We start from the raw sequence: 17,734 nt of genomic DNA, 5'->3' as shown, positions 1-17,734 counted from the left end.
TAACAAGGATGGGATCAAATGAGGTAGTTACAGCTTGAATCATAAATTGCAGACTGAGCGAACGTGCGGCTGCAAATGGATTGTAGTTCACATCAGTATTCATGAAAAGAGAGAAGTAAGCTTTAGAATGGGTTGTGGTATTTTTTTTTTCTTTTCCATTGTCAGTTTTATGTAAAAACCCTGTATCTCAATTTTTGGCTGTTTTTGTCCAATATTTAGTTTAATTAAGTTGTAGGAGGCAAGGACCAAGCAGAATCTGTACATGGCATTGTAAAAAGGTAAATGTGTGGATGATGGGTGGTTATATTAACCATTTGTTTCACATTTTTTGAATGTCAGATTTTTTTTTTTCAGTGAATTAAAGAATGGATGAATTTGTTCATTTGTTTATTTATTTATTGAAGATATAAGGTTTTACAGACCAGTAATGTTATATGGATACATTCACAGGCATTTTGAATCCATGTGGCAATATTACCATGAGGACACGAGTGTTAAAATGTATATGCAAAGCATGATCAGCTTCAAATTGTATTTTGCTCATGCTACAATCACCAGTTACTCTGCCCTCAGGGAAGTCAGTAATGCTGTATTATACCAATAATATATCAATAACAAAAGTACTGGGGTTATCTATGAATTAAGAGACTGTGCTTACAGTCATACATACATAAATATATGAGGACACAGGCTTATCATCTTCTGCAAAACATGGAGACCATTAACCAGGATGATATTAATTTTTAATATACAGTACTGTACTTCTGCCTTTGACTTGTTGTCAGTAAAACACTTACGCTTAAGCAAAAGAAACAGTGGAATACAAACTACTTACATGTCAACTATTTGGCATTCGAGTTGCATTAGTAAGATACAGACGATTGTCAGACAGACAACATCTCTTTAACATTACAAGCATGATAATCTGTTTAAATGTGGCTGTAGACCAATTACTTATTAATTACAACACTGTATTAATTATCCATAGTCACTGTTTGAATTTTAAGAGCTGGTGGAGTTTACATAATAATATGTCAAGCCATTTCTCTCTGTCTCTTTTCCCTGGGTCTGCTTCTCCTTCAACATTTGTACAGTCACACTTTCCATTCTTTCTCATTTCTCACGTTTCTCACATTTTCCTTCTTTCTCTGCCTCTTACTCATTTTCATTCCATTGCACCGGGAATGTTTTCATGCACTAAGCCATCTGTTGACATAATGCAAGCTAATAGAGTGTTAATATGGACCAGACATGTCTATAGAGGATGTAGGTATGTAATTCCATGGTCTACCCAAACTGTAAAAGCCATATCTGTAACCTAAAGCAGATTTTTACCAATAGCCATGGATTAGTTAGTGGTGAATGTGCTGTCTGTGTGTTAAAATAACTATGTGTTTAAACATTTGCTTCAATTGCCCAAACCTTCATTCAAAAGAAGACACCAAAGACACTAGCTGAGTTTAGGCACACATCTGAAACTCTCAGTGGAGCGACAAGAAAGCAGAGAATTCTCTCCAAGTGAGTTATGATAGATCCATCACACATGCCGTAGTGAAATTCTTGCCCTGATCTGAAGTCTCGAAATGACTAGTTGGAAATCTCACTGGTGCATAGGAAGTGACAAATTGAAGACTAAAATAACACTCAACTGAAAATCTGTTTTGAACACTGAACACTCACTTCCTGTTTCTTGAAAGGTGGTTCTGAAAAGTTTCTAGCTTGATCCTTTGCAGTGACAGCCACATTATGGTCAGCTTGGAATCACAGCAGGCACAATGGTCTCCAGTGGTAGACCACAATCCTGTTAAGAGAAAAAAAAACATGCTGCTAAAGTATAATCAAATAAGATGTTGACCATTTCAATACTCATATGCTGGCCTGCACTTATCAATATTTTTTTTCTATCAATAACGTATAAGGTGTAAGAATTTTCACTCTGCAGTCTGCTGCTTAATGCAGCAGCCAGAATTAACAAGAAAATAAGGAGGGCAAGAGAAAGCAGGAGGAAAGCGATCTTGAGCCTGATCAGCCCACTAAACCGCCTGCTGTCTTCTGACACTGCTCCCGTGCAAAGTACCCCAACATAGAAATGACAGACATTTGCATTTATCCTCCACAAGCATCTTTTCATTGTGGATGCAATGTTGGCTGGGATTTATTACCTCTCATGTACAATTGATGGCTGTTTACCTGGCTCCTGTCACCCAAACCCTGTCTTAAAGTAAGATTACATGGGATTGCTCAGATATCTACAAGGTGCTCTATACTTGTATCTTGACAAATTAAACAGACCTACGCATACGCCTCTTGTAACAGTTGCACGACAGCTACGTGACACATAATCAAGACGACTGGTGCATGCTTTAAGTCAGCTTTCATACAGCATCTGTAAAATACCATTTTGTCTGGGGCTGGAGCTGCAGCTGATTAAGTAAATAGCACCAGTCTGAGTGAAGTGGAAGCATGTTTGAAATGCTGTGTTGAGAGAAAGATGCAGGTGACGATGAGGCGCACTGACCCTCCTCAGCAAAATGCACACACATACAGAGGCTCCAGCTGGAGAGAAAAACTTGATGTTGATAACTTGCATAATGAGTACTTTAATATTAAAAGGTTAATGCCATATTCTTATGTGACATTTTGCTTGCTAAATATTCACCATCCTGGATTTGGAGAGCTTAACCTTCCATATGAATATGAGGTTATTGAGAAATACATTTCAGCTTCCAGCCATGACTGATATCACAGAGAAGCCAGATATTAGCTAATAAAAAAAATGGAACCCAAAACAGAAACTTTGGTCTTAATCAAAAAAGCCTTTGTTACCTATTCTGCTCCATGGCTGATAGTGACGTTTCCCTGAATGTAATTAAGCTTGAGCCTGTAAGGATAAAAAGTAAGCTTGTTAATACGTTCTGGGAGTAATGAAAAAAAATAAAGACAAAGAATAAAATACACACAAGTACTGTCTCCCGTTTATTGCTTTAGAAATGATATTGGATCTAATAACCCAGAGCTGTGAGACCACATAGCAGGGTATCATTACACCAAAAAAACACCTGGCAACTGAGGATAGAGGAAGAGAAGGAGGATGCGAAAAGAGGAAGAGAGGAGAATTAAGAGGTAGATGGTGAGGGAAAGGGAAAAGGGGTGATAGAGAGAGGCAGAAACACCAGGAGGTCAGCAGAGACAGGAACAGACGGGACAATGGAATCAATAATCCACAAGACGTCCTCTGTCTTTGCATTTTATCACAACTAAGAAGTTTCAATTAAAGTGATGAGAGCAAATGCATCAGGCCACAGAGCCCAAGCTGAGACTGATTAATGAGCTATCACAAACCACCATGTGTTTATTAACCTGAATTCAACTGTTTGCGTCAAATTTTTTTGAAAGTTAAGTGGTGTTTGACATGGCAGCTCAGTGGCACTACTGTGCGTGGCAGACTGTGAAGAGGCGTTAATGACAGCAATACACAGAATGCAGAGGGGGCTGAGTCACTTATAACATTTATAAACTGCACTTTGTCAAACTGTACAATAACAACAATCCTTACCAATGTAGTCCATGGTGATTTGACATCTTTTCTATACAAGTGCTTGCTTTCGTCTACTTGTTGGTGTAACCTATTTTTCCTTAGTATTATAACATTTCACTACAACTCATCTCAAAGCAAAAATTTAATGAGAAAATCTATGGCTTCTTGATGCATATTTTTTCATCTCCATTTGTACGGATTTAGACCACCCACGTGATGTTGTACTTTGTAGTGAGCACAGAAAAACCTAGGCAATTATTCAATCTACTAGTTCATGACCTCTGTTTCTAAAACTGCCAGGCTTTAACTCTGGGTTCAGGCAGTTCATTCAAATGATAATCCTCACTTCAAACAAACAAGCCACTGCTTCCTGCAGACAGCACTTAAAAACATTCCATCACCAGCCTCTTACTTCTCCTCATCATCATCTTCACTCTCCTAACAATATGTATGCATTTACACACACACACACACATATATATACAATATATATATATATATCCCTGCAACCCAGAAACTTAAATTGATACACGCAGATGCAACTGCAAATATCCATATGAGTGCTGCACAATAGCAGATCTCAGCATGCAGATTGACACACACACACACACACACACTCACACACACACACACACACACACACACACATCTGTGCATCTTAACAAACAGCCACAGTGCCAAACATGAGCTCACACTCTGACACATATACACAGGCGCAGGCACTCCTCTTTTGAAACTCCATATACGTTTCTTTGCAACAAGAAAGGAAAAGGCAGGGGGTGGGAGTGGGGGGGAAATCTCTTCAGCAGCCCAGAGTCTTTACAGTGAGTCACGGTGAAGCCGGCTGGAGAGAGATGGAATATCCTACCAAGCATGGTTCGTGGTAATTGCCTCTGTGTCTGTGTATGGGATAGAAAGAAAGAAAAAGAAAAATTATGTGCATGTGTGTGTGTGTGTGTGTTGGCAACACCACCTCCAGTCTGAACTGATGAGCTCATTATTTTTGCTCCCAGAACCCCCTCCAGTCTCTGGAAACAGCAACACACAGTGGAGCTCAGTGTGAGAGTGTGTGTGTGTGTTTATGTGTGTGTGCGCGTGTGTGTGTGCAGGACCATGGCCTTTCCCTCGGAGTTCTGCCTCTGAACTATTTATTGTAAAAGCGATAGGGATAAAGAGAGGTGGGAGCAAGGAAAGTGAAAAAGAGACAAGCAGGTAGAAAGAGATAGAGACAGTGAGAGCTGTGATCGTGCCAGCTGCAGTGAGAGGTGAAAGATATTAAGTAATGTTGTATGATGTGTGTGATTAAAAAAATAATAACACAAGATTCCAGTGATGAGTATGAGAAGCTTTGAAGATTAAAATGTAGCTGTAGACAGACGCCCGTGTGGGGATGTGTCAAATCTTTGTCCGAATCCTGTGATATGCTCTCTTCCCTGCTTTGCTTGTGCTCTGTTAAAGACAAACATCACAGATCTTAAATGATCGCTACCCAACAACCAGAGACTTCCAGTCTTGGTTAATGTATAGATCCCCAAGTCGTCACAGCAAGAAATGTCCTGCCAGAGGATCTCATCCAGGCTGATACATGGAGCTAAATGACTGCACTCACTGTATAATTAGCATTTCAGCCTTCTTACTAAGCAAAATTAGGGAGGCACACACACACACACACACAAACACATACACACACACACACAGAAGGGATCAGATCCCTATCATTTTGATAATTAATGCCAATATAATAAAAGGCAGGACGTCTAAATTTAAGACTCTTGGCAAGACAGACATCATATGGCAAAAGTAACCGGCATGATACAAAACAGACATACACACACCCAGCTGTGCTTTCATGTGGTTTGAGTTTGGAAAAGGCTGTGTGTGTGTGTGTGTGTGTGTGTGTGTGTGTGTGTGTGTGCATGCGTGTGTGTGTGTGAGTATTTGTGTGCTCACATATGTGTGCTTACTACATTCAGTAGAAGTAAAATTTAAAAGTTTTTATTTCATCTTTGTTAATTTGTGCATCTTGTAGCTTGAGTTCTTTTCAGTATATTTTTTTAATGTATTTCATTTTGTTTACTTACTGTAGTTTTTTCTTTTTTTTCTTTTTTCTAAATTCAGTTCAGGTCAGGTCAGGTCAGGTAAGCTGAGCTGTTTTTATTATTTTCTTTTCTTTTCACTTGTGTGTATGTGAGTAAACCCCAGACAGCATATGTATAATTAACAGCATGATAAACCCTGCTGTGTTAAAATGCAATTAACACCACCAGTCATCTCTCATATCAGAAAATCACACAGAGGCGTGAGCAGGGTGGACGTGTGCTTCATCATATAAACTGAATATTCTCTGTAATCATATTTAGAAAGAACCTATTTGCATCTGAGCATCTGTCCTCCCATTCAAAACCCCATCTATCAGTCTCCTTTGCCATGTTTTTTTTTTTCTCACTTTCTTTGTTTTTCTGTAAAAAGACAAATTCATCTCCTCAGAGGTCAGCTGCAGAACAGAGGCTGTGGTACATTTACTTGTAGTCTGTAGCGTGCAATCTTCACTCCCAGTTAAAGTTAAAACAACTTACATCAGATACGTAGAGATGTTGCATCTTCAAACATTTCTCAACCAGGTCCTGCCTCCAGGTATGTTTTCATTGCGCTGAGGTATTCTGTTACAGAGGTTGTTTATTACAGAGAGAAAAGTGCTAACGTCATATTATGAATGTTATCATTCATCGTCTAGGGTCTGGCTCACATAGTCCTTCTGTGGGCTTGTGATTACATCAGACATGAGAGAAGCAAGGCTGCAGGAGACATTTAGGTAGAAGACGCACATGGTTAGAAAGGATAGAAAGGGAATTCCTGTTGAAATACTTGAGCATTCTCAAACTCATTTGGCTGATGACGTCTAAGAGTTTGGTCCTGTTGTGAGGGATATGGGCATCTTTGTTCTGTTCTGAGTAGTTTAACATTACTATGTGTACTTCAGAGAATTTATTCACAAGTACACACAGCTGTACAGTAGCCTCAAGACATTGCCATGGAACACGAGGAAAGAAATTGTCATGTGCAGACAACAAGCTAATCAACACTTCAGTAGTAAAACGTGACATATTGCACATCCACCATATATCATCCAAAATATCAGCTGCTAAACTTTTTCTAGTGGAAAAAAAAGCGTGTGCAACATCACAACTGCTAGCCCTGACGTACCATGATAATATCTAATAATCTGGAGGAATCATTTATTATTTCACATTGGGTAAACCATGCAGTACAGCACATGTATCATAGTCCTAGATCTGTGCTTTAATGATGATGTGGCGACAATGTCCACTCCTTGTTTTCCTAGGGCTCCAACACAAGACCTCTCTGTCATGCCTTGTCAGCAGCTGGAGCTGCAAGCCTCATTTACCAGATTCAGATCAGTTATGTTGCGCCACAGTTTAACTGCTGAAAAGTACAGGAAAATAAAGAAAGATAGCATCTGAACTAAAAACAAGACCATAAAAATGTCCTCTAGCAGTGGCTATTACTGTGTTGTATAAGGCTCTGAAACAAAGCCAGCGGTATTAAGAATCAAGTATTATTGCCAGGTCAATAAGTTGCTTGCAAAGCAGTTTTTGCTGAGATAAGAGCTGCCTTTTCATTTAGGTCTCACGTAAAATAAGAATAGATAACAAGGAGCTGATGTGCAGTATGGACGAAGATAAGGACCGGCAGAGGGGAGACTGTTAAGTCAAAGATACATCAGCAACATTGGAAGGAATCCAGATGGACGATTGTGTTTTCAGCTGGAATTGTGAAGTAGAAAATGGACAAAGGTAAAATGGATTAAACTGAAAATTCTGAATGCAAAGAAGTTACATTTCGTGTAGCCTCATCTGGGTTACAATATTACTGTGTTACACAGCAGAAACTGATCCAGAGCACCTTCCAGTACAGGTCAGGGACAGGGCAGGAGAGAGGAGAGAGTTCCCAGGTCTGCTGCAGCTGTGCACATGACAGCATGGGAAAACAGTTGGAGGGGGAGAAAGAAAGAAAGAAAGAAAGAAAAGAAAGAAAGAAAGAAAGAAAGAAGGACAGTAGGACAGAAAGAAAGAAAGAAGGACAGTAGGACAGAAAGAAAGAAAGAAAGAAATAGACAGAAAGAAAGAAAGAAAGAAAGAAAGAAAGAAAGAAAGAAAGAAAGAGATGAGGCAAGCAGAGACAGAAATGAATGAGCTGCACTGTGGGAAAGTGGGGCTGAGCTGGAGTTGAGCTGGCTGTGTGTCCAGTCACTGCTGAACTGACGTGTTGGAGCAGTAAAAACAGCTCTGCTTCCCATGACAGGGCAGGTTGGCTCTGCTGCACTCTTTCCCCTTGTTTCCAGTCTTTATGCTACATTAACTAGTAACATTTACCAATAACCTAATAAATACTACTAATTCCCAAAATATCAAACTACTCATTCAAATAAGTCAGTGTCATGAAATCAGTTTCCCATCAGTGACCAGGCCTTATCAGTTTAACAACTCAGGTTCTAATAATCTCAGCTGCTCCTGTAGCCACCGCAGTACATCAAACATGCAGCCTGTACATTGTTAGGACTATATGATGTACAAGTAAAAATGTTGTCTCAGTACCTACATTTCATGCAACACAGCAACTCATCAATTTGTAATGTCTGTATTCCGTTCAGAAAACCTATGGAGTCACACAACTTTTTTTGGAAGCACATCATCAACACAACTATTCAATGGGAAACTAGAAAGCTAGATTCAGCCACTGCAGTTCTGTGAAGCAAGCTTTAATAACTGTATTGTAACAGCACTGAGCTACTGTAGAAGCAACTCAAACGCAACATTGCATAATGCGATTCTGAGCTGAAAAAGGGTGAACGGGAGAGTTTGTTAGAGGAGGCAAAAGAGGGAGACAGTGAGCTGGCTTCAACCAATGGCAGTGATGTTTTTAGTTCGATAAAAGAGAGAAAGGGCGAACAATAACAGAGGCTTGTGTTCAGTTGTGTGTTATGTTCATATTTTTCCAGCTCATCGTGTGGTAGTTTGAATTATGACATCCTGCTTCACACTTCACACCTCATCATTGGGTTGACCGTTGAAGAAGCAGTGAGAGGGAGAGGAGAGGAGGGTGTGGGATGAGGCAAAAAACAGGAGCGGAGAGGAAAGAAACAATTCTCACATCATTGGAAGCAAAACGACCTCCGATGCTTTGCAGAAAACTGCATCTCCTCAGCTTAGAAAGTGGGGCTGAAAGAGGGTGTGTGTGTGTGTGTGTGTGTGTGTGTGTGGTCACATGACTGAATGGCACATACGCATCCAATAACAAACAGGCATTCAGGTTCACTGCTAAGTTTACTGGGTCAGTCCAGATGCGAGAAGAAGGAGGGAGCAGGAAACGGAGGAAGGGAGTGTGTGTTGGGTTCGGTCAGAAGTATCTGTGAGGAGCAGTCACAAATTTTCATTCTCCTCGGCTTTAGTGCTCAGTCCGCAACAAACTTTCTGTCACGCACAATCATTTATCTTTATCATTATCTCTCTGTGTTAATCTTTGCTTTCACATTTTGTCCTTTTAGTCCCTTATGCAACAAATGTTTTAGTGTATTATAATAAAATCCTTTACCTTCTTGCTGCATTTGGTGTTATCTGTTTTCCTCCATATTCCTCTAATGGAGTTCCTGAAATGCAGAATTATTTGGTCAAATAAAGAGATGATATATGTCAGATGAGTCTTCCTCGCAGGGAATTGTTTTTGCTGTGTGTGAGTTCACATTACATTTTAGAGATGCACATGAAAAGCTGAAGATCTTCACGATCCCACAGTTACAGTGTGGATTTGGAGGTTGTTAAGAAGCTGAGTAAGATATTTATAGACAAGTGTGTTGATTTTGTCCATCATTTTACTATTTTCTCTCTCTTCTCTCACCTTTTTTCTCTTTTTTCCATCTCCTTTCCCTTTGCCCTTATTATTGTCTTTACACCTTTGCATCTCATTCTGATGCATATTCTCTTCCCTCTCATTTTCCTTCTCTGTTCTTGCATCTTTGTTTTTCACTCCTGTCTCCTTTCTTCAAGCTCTGCCCCCTTCTATCTTCCACTGCTCTATGTTTGCTGTTATTTTAGTCAGCCAGCATATATACACCTGTCACCTGACTGTCAGTATTTGAGATATCAGGGACGTGCTAAAAAGATCCATACAAAAGGTGGAGAGTGAGTAATGTTGTAGAGTTTGCTTTAGGTTTTGGGGAAACGTGCACAGGAGTAATTTGAGAGGTGCATTAACTGAGATCCTGCTATTTTTTTGACATGGCTTGTGCAAAATGGAATACAAATATACTGTATGGGTGAGGGGGTAGGGGGTGGGGGTGGGGTTGGGGGGGTGGGGGGGGGCTAGCAAGAGGCAAGAGAACAGCAGATGAAACAGAGATACTGCATAGGAAAGAAAAGAAATCACACAGAGAGAGATCAAGAGTAAAATATAAAGAGAGTAGCAGACGCTGAGAAACACAAACAGGGGAAATAATAATAGGCTGAGGCAGCAGAGAGATAAGAATGAAATGTGAAATGGCGGCTTGATTAGGATGAAAATGAGATGACACAAATGAGACAGAGAGGAATAGAATTGATATGCTGCTCACTGACAACACAAAGGGTGCCACACACATTCCTTCATAAACAATTTAACTGTATTTCCCGTATAACACACTCTTCAGTTATTCCGCACCATATGCTTGTCCCATTTACTTATGGTTTCACATGCAAGCGGTGCTCTGACTATAATTTAAGAATAATTTGTTCCTGCCGTTTCATATGCCTGTATCTTATTGGTACCCATATGGCCAAGCAGTGTGGCATTCAGTTTACATACAGTATGCTTCTATTTCCAACATCGCCATCAGATAACATTCAGCACAATCACACTCAATATTGGACTGGCTATTCTTTCTCTCATAGCCCGATGTTTTTCTGATTACCATCAGAGGCAATATGGGGCACCGCAATTCACTTGCAAATGCAGCATGTATAAGACCACATTATGCTTTTATTGGCGACTGAAAACGTTTCTAATATAAAGGACAGACACAGGGGGAGGAATAAGAAGGCACTGTGCTGGGTGCAGCCTTCAGTAATACAATTTTGTGTTCGGCAGCAATAGAAGACTCCCTCCTGTGCTGCACATATACTGCACTGGCCTGTCAAACAGGCTTTTATTATGAGAGACAGACAGGGAGAGAGCATCTGAGACAGCAGGAACAATTACAGTATTATTTGGGGTTTGGTTATTTCCTGGCACCCTGTGTGTGTTTATGGGAACATGCAAGCAAGTGAAGTCTGTGTCTGTGTGTGTGTGTGTGTGTGTGTGTGTGTGTGTGTGTGTGTGATGGGGTTTGTCCTGTGTCTTTTGCCACATATTCTTCTTGCTTCACTTAGATAACAGGCAGGAAACACATGTTCCTTAATACTATGATACACAGGTGACATCTGGAATATTAGATGGACAACAATGATAATATTTTTCCATGGTTTTTTTTCTTTATCCTATGGATACTTGCCCTGTATTTTACCTAAGGTTATCTACACTATTTATTCCCATCTGTTCTCTCTCTCTTTGCTCTCCTCACTATATGTAGACAGGGGAAGGAAACAGCAGCAACATAGTGACATTAGAATTAAAATCAGCTTTGTCAAGTGTATATTCATGTGATGTGAAATCTGAGCCAATGACTATGATGACGATGAGTGCTTGCTAATCACTCCACTGCTACTTGTGTGCCATTTAGTGACATCTACTATAAAACATTTTTTTTGTTGTATAATATGATGCTGCATGTGCTATTGTGGCATCAACATGGCACATTTAAGTGAACACGGTTCAGTGGGTTTATTTATTTGTCGGTAATCCCTACTTCAAACTATTTCTGTACAATCACCTGTTGTTTTGGCCGGCCTCTTCTTCCAACAGAAACACGTTCCTCAATCCCTCAAGAAGACTATAGACTTTGTGGGGCTACAGAAAACCTGACCTCCTCTTTTATTTGTGCTTGATTTCAGCTAATGGATGATAATGACCCAATTCTGAAGTGAAGCCCAGAATTTTTTATAACAGCAGCAGTTGCCTTTAAGTATATTTTTCAACTCCAAATTGGCCTTTTTACTTAAATTAAGGTGGAAATTCTAGCCAGTGCCTGTTGGCTGTGGATCAACCAGGTCCTCTCAGGTCTGGCTAGTCTGGTCAGTGGATAATTTTTACTGGCTGCCATCAAGAACATGTTCCAAGAAGCAGGTTTTGCTGAGTTTTATGGTACTTAATTGAGTCAATCCAGGAAGAGGGCTTTTCACATCTGTTCGTGTTCCAGATGTGAGGGGATTCTACATTTTACTCAGAAAAATTATCATCATATCTCAGTAAACCTGCTTCTTGGAACAGGCCACAAGTTTTGGAGAAACTGCTGAGCTCTGTTTGTCACATCCAGTGTCTGGTGCTGGGAAGACTGTCAACACCATGTTGTTGAGTGCTTTGCAACCATTTCAGTGACTGAAGGCTAGAAGGCAGCAGAGTCCACCACTTGCAAAATGAAGGTAATATCTTTGATGAGTTAATATTAACAATAACGGCTCAACATAGAGACCCGACTGTCAGAAGAATTTAGTACGTGACCACGCCATAAAACCACCAGAATGCCACTGTGCCCTAAAAAAGACGTGTTAATAGCTACACATGGTATGCGGTTGTACACAAAATTAGCTCCTCTAATTTGGAAACCTCTTTCAGTATATCACTGTGCTGACAAGGTATTAACAGAGCGGCCTCTACTCTACAGTGTTAAATGTTATCAGCAGTACAGTTGTTGACACAGAGCAGTGGCTTTGGCAAAAGGTAGTAATGAGGGACTGGAAAGGAGAGGTTAATAAAAAAATAATGAGCTGCTTCATATGCCTGAGTATGAGCCAGGAACTGAAATAAATAATTACCCTTCCAAACAAAACAAATCACATTTACCTGAACTTAGAGATCCTGCGCAATAAACAGTGAGGACAGAAGCATGACCAGCTGATTGTGTCAGTGCATCACCATCAAAAAAAAAAAAAAAAAAAGACTGACGGGCTACAACAAAATGCTCTAAATGTTATAAATGCAAAAACGTGAGCCACAAGTAATGCTTAAGTTATATGTTGAATATCTCACGTGTAAAAAACATTTCCATTCAGTGCCTACAACTGTATATATGTATGTGCATATCTTTATCATTCTCTTAAGCAGTAGGATACTATATACTGTCGTTCTCTCATTTTAGTTGCTTACAAATGTGTCCCTATTTCCACTGAAGAATTAAAACATAGAGGAAATGTGTGTGAATTTCCTCATGTAATGTCCTAAAAACTTGTATTTTTCTTGCAGCAGCTCTCTAACCTTTATGAGAATCCAGTGATCATCCAGGGTGAAATAACTGTCAAGTGCATTAATGGCACTGAAGAGTTCATTGCCACAGATGTAAGTCAATGGAAAGTAATTTGCCGAGCTCCAGATGGATTTAGACTTTGACACATTGTTTGATGTTTTGACTCCCTACTGTTATTACTTTACTGAATATGAAATGACACAGTAATTATGAGGTAAAAGCCTGGCAGCTTTAATTAAAGGTTATATTCAGCCATATGGAGTGAACAATTAAATAACTACTGTCATTTCATATCCAAGGTAATTAAAACATCAAACAATGTGTCACTGTCCAAATACTTCAAATCACATAGAATCACAGAGAATATACCAAAGAATGAGCTCAGACAGTAAATTACTTTTTTTCCTGTGAAATTCAGACTGCCATTAATATTTGGAGCTGGTGACATGTTGACTGGTGCTGCGATGCATCACAGCAACATAAAGGCTCAGCCCAAGTGTAAGTAATGGTCAGTTCATTACTAAATCATTCCAAGGTGCTTAAAGAAAACCCAACACAGCCACAGCTTCCAGTGATCCTACATGACAAGATATGACACGTGTTAACCTTTCCTGCTTCAGCCACACAGCTATTCTTTAAGGAGCCACATCACCTGTATAACTCATGGCATCACATGACACATCATTTCATATCAGATCTAACAAATGATGAGAAGAAAGGCAATGGTGTGGCTTCTTGCCTTGACACAAATCAGAGGAACATTAATGAGACAACTGCACCTTCATGGGATATTGATGAAATTAAGTATGTTTGCATGAAAGACATTTATTTATAAGAAAGGAAGGAAGAAAAGTAAAGAAAGAAAATTGAAATGCAATTAATCAGTCAAAGAGAAGACTCTAATTAACCCTTGCACAGTTTTACCACTCTGTATATGCTCCTTGTCCTATGGGTAAAAAATAACTTGCCTTCACTAAACCCATATATAACCCACAATCTATTTTGCATGAAGAAATAACCTGTCATTCATTCTAACTCAGTGGACACCACTCTTTTTTATTTCAACACACCTGTTATCATTGTTTTCTTTACTAAAGTAGAGGATTATTATTATTGCTAAAAGTACTGCTTAGGTGTAAACATTATTTTTTTATCCTTTCAGAAAGTAGAAGATACAGTTTGTGCAATTAGTTTTGAATGCATTGTACTGAAAGGAAAAATGTGATATATTCTTATATACTGTACAGTGAGTTCAACTACATAGTACTTGTCTTCTCTTTTCTGTCAAGCCATTGCCCAGCCACAAGGTGTAGAAATACTGACAATAAAAAAGAATAAAATAAGATAATAGAGCCAAAAAATGTGAAGAACATACATGAATCAGCTCTAATTAGCGCATGTAGGGCAGCATGTAAATCTGTGTGCATGGACTTTGCAAATGTGCGTGATCTCAGTCAGCCAGGCACCCCTTCACTGAATGTGTAGGGTAACAAGTGCCTATACCAGCTACTCCAGGAACACCTTCCTCTTGGACTACTTATCAGGCATCGAGGTTGGGTTGAGCTTGTCCTATAACATTGATTGGCATTGATTGTAGACATATTAGTGATGTTATAGAAGATGACTCGGAACCAGCTGCAAGTTCCGATCTCCTTGTCCAGGTTGTGCATGCCTCTTTTGTCTGGTTGTAGTCCAGGATGATGGTTGGCTCTCTGTTCTTACAATCAATGATCTCAGTCGTTTTGAGCTCAGGGGACCTCAATTGTGTTCCTCTAAGAAACTAGAGTGGTGGTGGGAGTGAAGGAAAATTTTGACTGGAAGGTGTCTGTCCCTCCTCTGTGAGCAGTGCAAGGGGGGAGCTCAGGCTTGTTCTTTCCAACTGAGCCAACCATAATTCTTCTCTAGGAGCTGCTGGCTGAGTTCATGAGAGGAGAAGAAATTGTCACAGGCTGCAACAAAATGGTTTAAATGCAGTGCCTGGGCAGTGGTTAGCCCTGTTGCCTCACAGCAAGAAGGTTCCAGTGCCTTTCTGTGTGGAGTTTGTAAGTCAGCTGGGATTGGCTCCAGCCCCTGTACAACCCTCAAAGGATAGGGAGTATAGCTAATGGATTGGATCATCCAACCAGATCCCCCGGTTCTTCCTCAGGCCTCTACTGGTCGGCTTCCCTGTGGCACGAAAATCACTAAGATTAGCAGCCCTGTTTAGACACACAAGTCAATCTCATCCATCCTTTTTTAGTTGTCTCCAGATTTATGGAAATCCTCCAACTTTCTCATCTGCAGGATGATTTGTTCAATGGCTGATGTGATGAGCTTGTAGAATGTTGAGGCAATGTCCTAGGCATGGGAAGCTGTGTGTCCTCTGGGCTCTAGCATTATCCTTATGACATTTTGTGCAGCCATCCTGCCCTGGGTTTTATATGGTGACAAGGACCATGCTATTTTCCTGTTCTTTGACAAAATTGTCTCTCTTTCAGCTCAGGGGATTTCTTCTTTATCCGAGGATGATGCGTCATGCTCTGGGTTGTATTCTGCCCCCTCTTATTCTTCAGATACCTCCCCCTCCCTATAAATCATTGTTCTCTTGTTCCTCCAGGACATCCAACAAAAATCAGGTGTGCGACCTGTTGGTCACTGAAATGTGCACTCATGGCTTCGGCAAGGAGAGAGCTGGGGGTCCTGTCATCTGCAGCACTTTTATAGCTTCTGACTGCAAATCCCCTTTAGTAAACAATGCTCTCAAGAAATTATATTGTCTGAAGTTTGGTTTGTTTTGTCTGAAATTGTTTTTATTTTGTCTGTTTGAATTTAAGTCATTTCTGGTGTCATGGAAGTCAGATGCAGCAAATGACACATGTGTCTTTGTGGTTTTTGTGGTGTGTAAATTATCTTAGAACTGACCAGTCAAATGTGACCCTCCAACAATCTTTGTACCCTGTGGTGTACAGCTTTCATGGAAATATGGGCGGTGTTTCGCTTTTTCTAGACTTAGGGTCACTCTAGGAAAAGTCAATACATTTCCAGCTAAAAAAAGATCATATAAGGGTTTTTTTCTGCTGTCAAACATAGTGACAGGTCATTTTTGACCCTGAAGACAACGCAAAGGATTGCACTTTCAGAAATGTAAATAAATATTATTGCAACCATTGAAAATATTATAATATTTTGTTCAGATTATGACATATTAACAATGAAAATCACTCTCTATAACTATATTACTGAAATACTCTCCCAAGTGACAGCTGCTTGTTCAGCAGGCTAACACATACGCTGCGCATCCAGTATCATGGGCTCCAATCTGGGCTTCCATCTTCTTCTCCACTCTTTCCAAGAGCTATCCTGTCATTACTCACTTTTCACTGGTATATTTATAACACCACGTTCTAGCAGATTGGAAGCACACGTATGAAGAGGGCCAAGCTGAGCTCGAGGCAGCCCAGGTGGAGGCCAGATCTGTGAGTACCGAGCTCTTTAAGATGAAGAACTCCTATGAGGAGACGGTAGGTCAGTTAGAGTGCCTGAAGAGGGAGAGGAAGAACCTGCAGCATAGAAAACATCAAGCATGTTCTTCCTGAGGTAACACATAACTGCAAATACAACACACTTGAATTCAACTCTTACATAACCCTCTAAGTGTACTGATTCAGTGTAAGTGGTTGAAGAAGTTGTAAAGACCTTGTGACCATCCAACTACTTAAATTCCTAGATTCCCATCATGTTTTGGTTACTGAGTAACATCAGGTCAGATCAGCACATAGGGTTTGGGTAGTGTCTGAACAGTCCAGCCACATAAGCTCCTGATATCATGAACCAGTAAAGTTCCAGGTCAGTATTGGGATGTGTCAGCTTTTGGACAAAACAAATCACACCTATATTTATTTGAGTCTGTCTGTGGTGATAAGAAGATGATTATATTTGGCTCTACAGTGAATTCATACTTTATAACACTTTTTAACACGTTTATACCTTTTAAGTATGAAATAATCAAGTAATATATTGGGTCTTTTCTATCTCATACATTGAGTTTATGGTGTCTATCTCATATGGTCTCAAGGACTGTTTATTAGATTTTGTTTAATTTTATTTTGCCAACTCAGCCTATTCATTTGATTAATAGGGAAGAAATTTGTTTGGTTGTTGACATCACAGATGATGTTTCACTGGTCAAACAGCATCTGTGGAATATTCATAACACAGCCGCATAAGGCCTGACGCACAATCTACAACACAAACCATGTGGGAACACACATCACTGTAGCATTGTCTGAAGATTGTGCCAAACTAAAGGCTTGTATGTCTCCGGTGTTTTCTTCTGAAGGGAAAATCTCTGACTTCATTGAACACATTGGTGGGAATGGAGAAGCTATCAATGAGCTCGAGGGCTGAAAAGGCACCTTGGAGTTTGCACTGCAAACTAACCAAAAATAACTCTTTGTATTTAGAAAATTCATATTAAAAAGCAGTCTATCATAACATTTGAACTGCATGTATGGTTTCACCTCCCAAATGCATTACATCAGATTGATTTATTGAATTAGTCTGCAATATTCAAAGTTAGTGTAGAGTCCAAGATTCTCGATGTTCAGCTTGAGCTGAACATGGAGGTCAAGGCTGAGAGGCTGACAGGAAGTTGGCAGAGAGGGATGAGGAGATGGAACAAATCAAGAGGAATAGCCAAAGGGCGACTCACTCCATGCAGAGCATCCTGAACTCTGTGGTAAGAAGCTGGAACAATGCTGTGAGGATCAAGAAGAAGACAGAGGAAGACATGAATTAGATGAAGATTCAACTGAGCCAAGCCAATC

General features: G+C 39.9%; 1 long non-coding RNA gene across 2 annotated transcripts in view; it reads right to left on the bottom strand.

Annotated features, from left to right (window-relative positions):
- Positions 1 to 382: 382 nt before the first annotated feature.
- LOC139613220 (uncharacterized) overlaps positions 383 to 17,734 on the bottom strand; it is a 116,818-nt gene continuing 99,466 nt past the window's right edge. Inside the window, exons 6-7 of one of the 2 annotated variants that reach the window (XR_011686698.1) lie at positions 2,827 to 2,881; positions 383 to 1,801 (exon numbers count right to left, since the gene is read on the bottom strand). This is a non-coding gene — a long non-coding RNA (uncharacterized lncRNA). Of the gene's footprint in view, positions 1,802 to 2,826; positions 2,882 to 17,489; positions 17,666 to 17,734 lie in introns of those variants that run through there. The other variant, XR_011686697.1, reaches the window with a different exon arrangement.

Source organism: Trachinotus anak, unplaced genomic scaffold (genome assembly GCF_046630095.1).
Source record: "Trachinotus anak isolate AG129_WGS33_773 ecotype Australia unplaced genomic scaffold, CSIRO_AGI_Tana_v1 ptg000032l, whole genome shotgun sequence".
In the NCBI taxonomy this organism is placed as follows: domain Eukaryota; kingdom Metazoa; phylum Chordata; class Actinopteri; order Carangiformes; family Carangidae; genus Trachinotus; species Trachinotus anak.
Note: the sequence above shows the minus strand (reverse complement) of the source record. Positions and strands in the feature narration are given on the sequence as shown.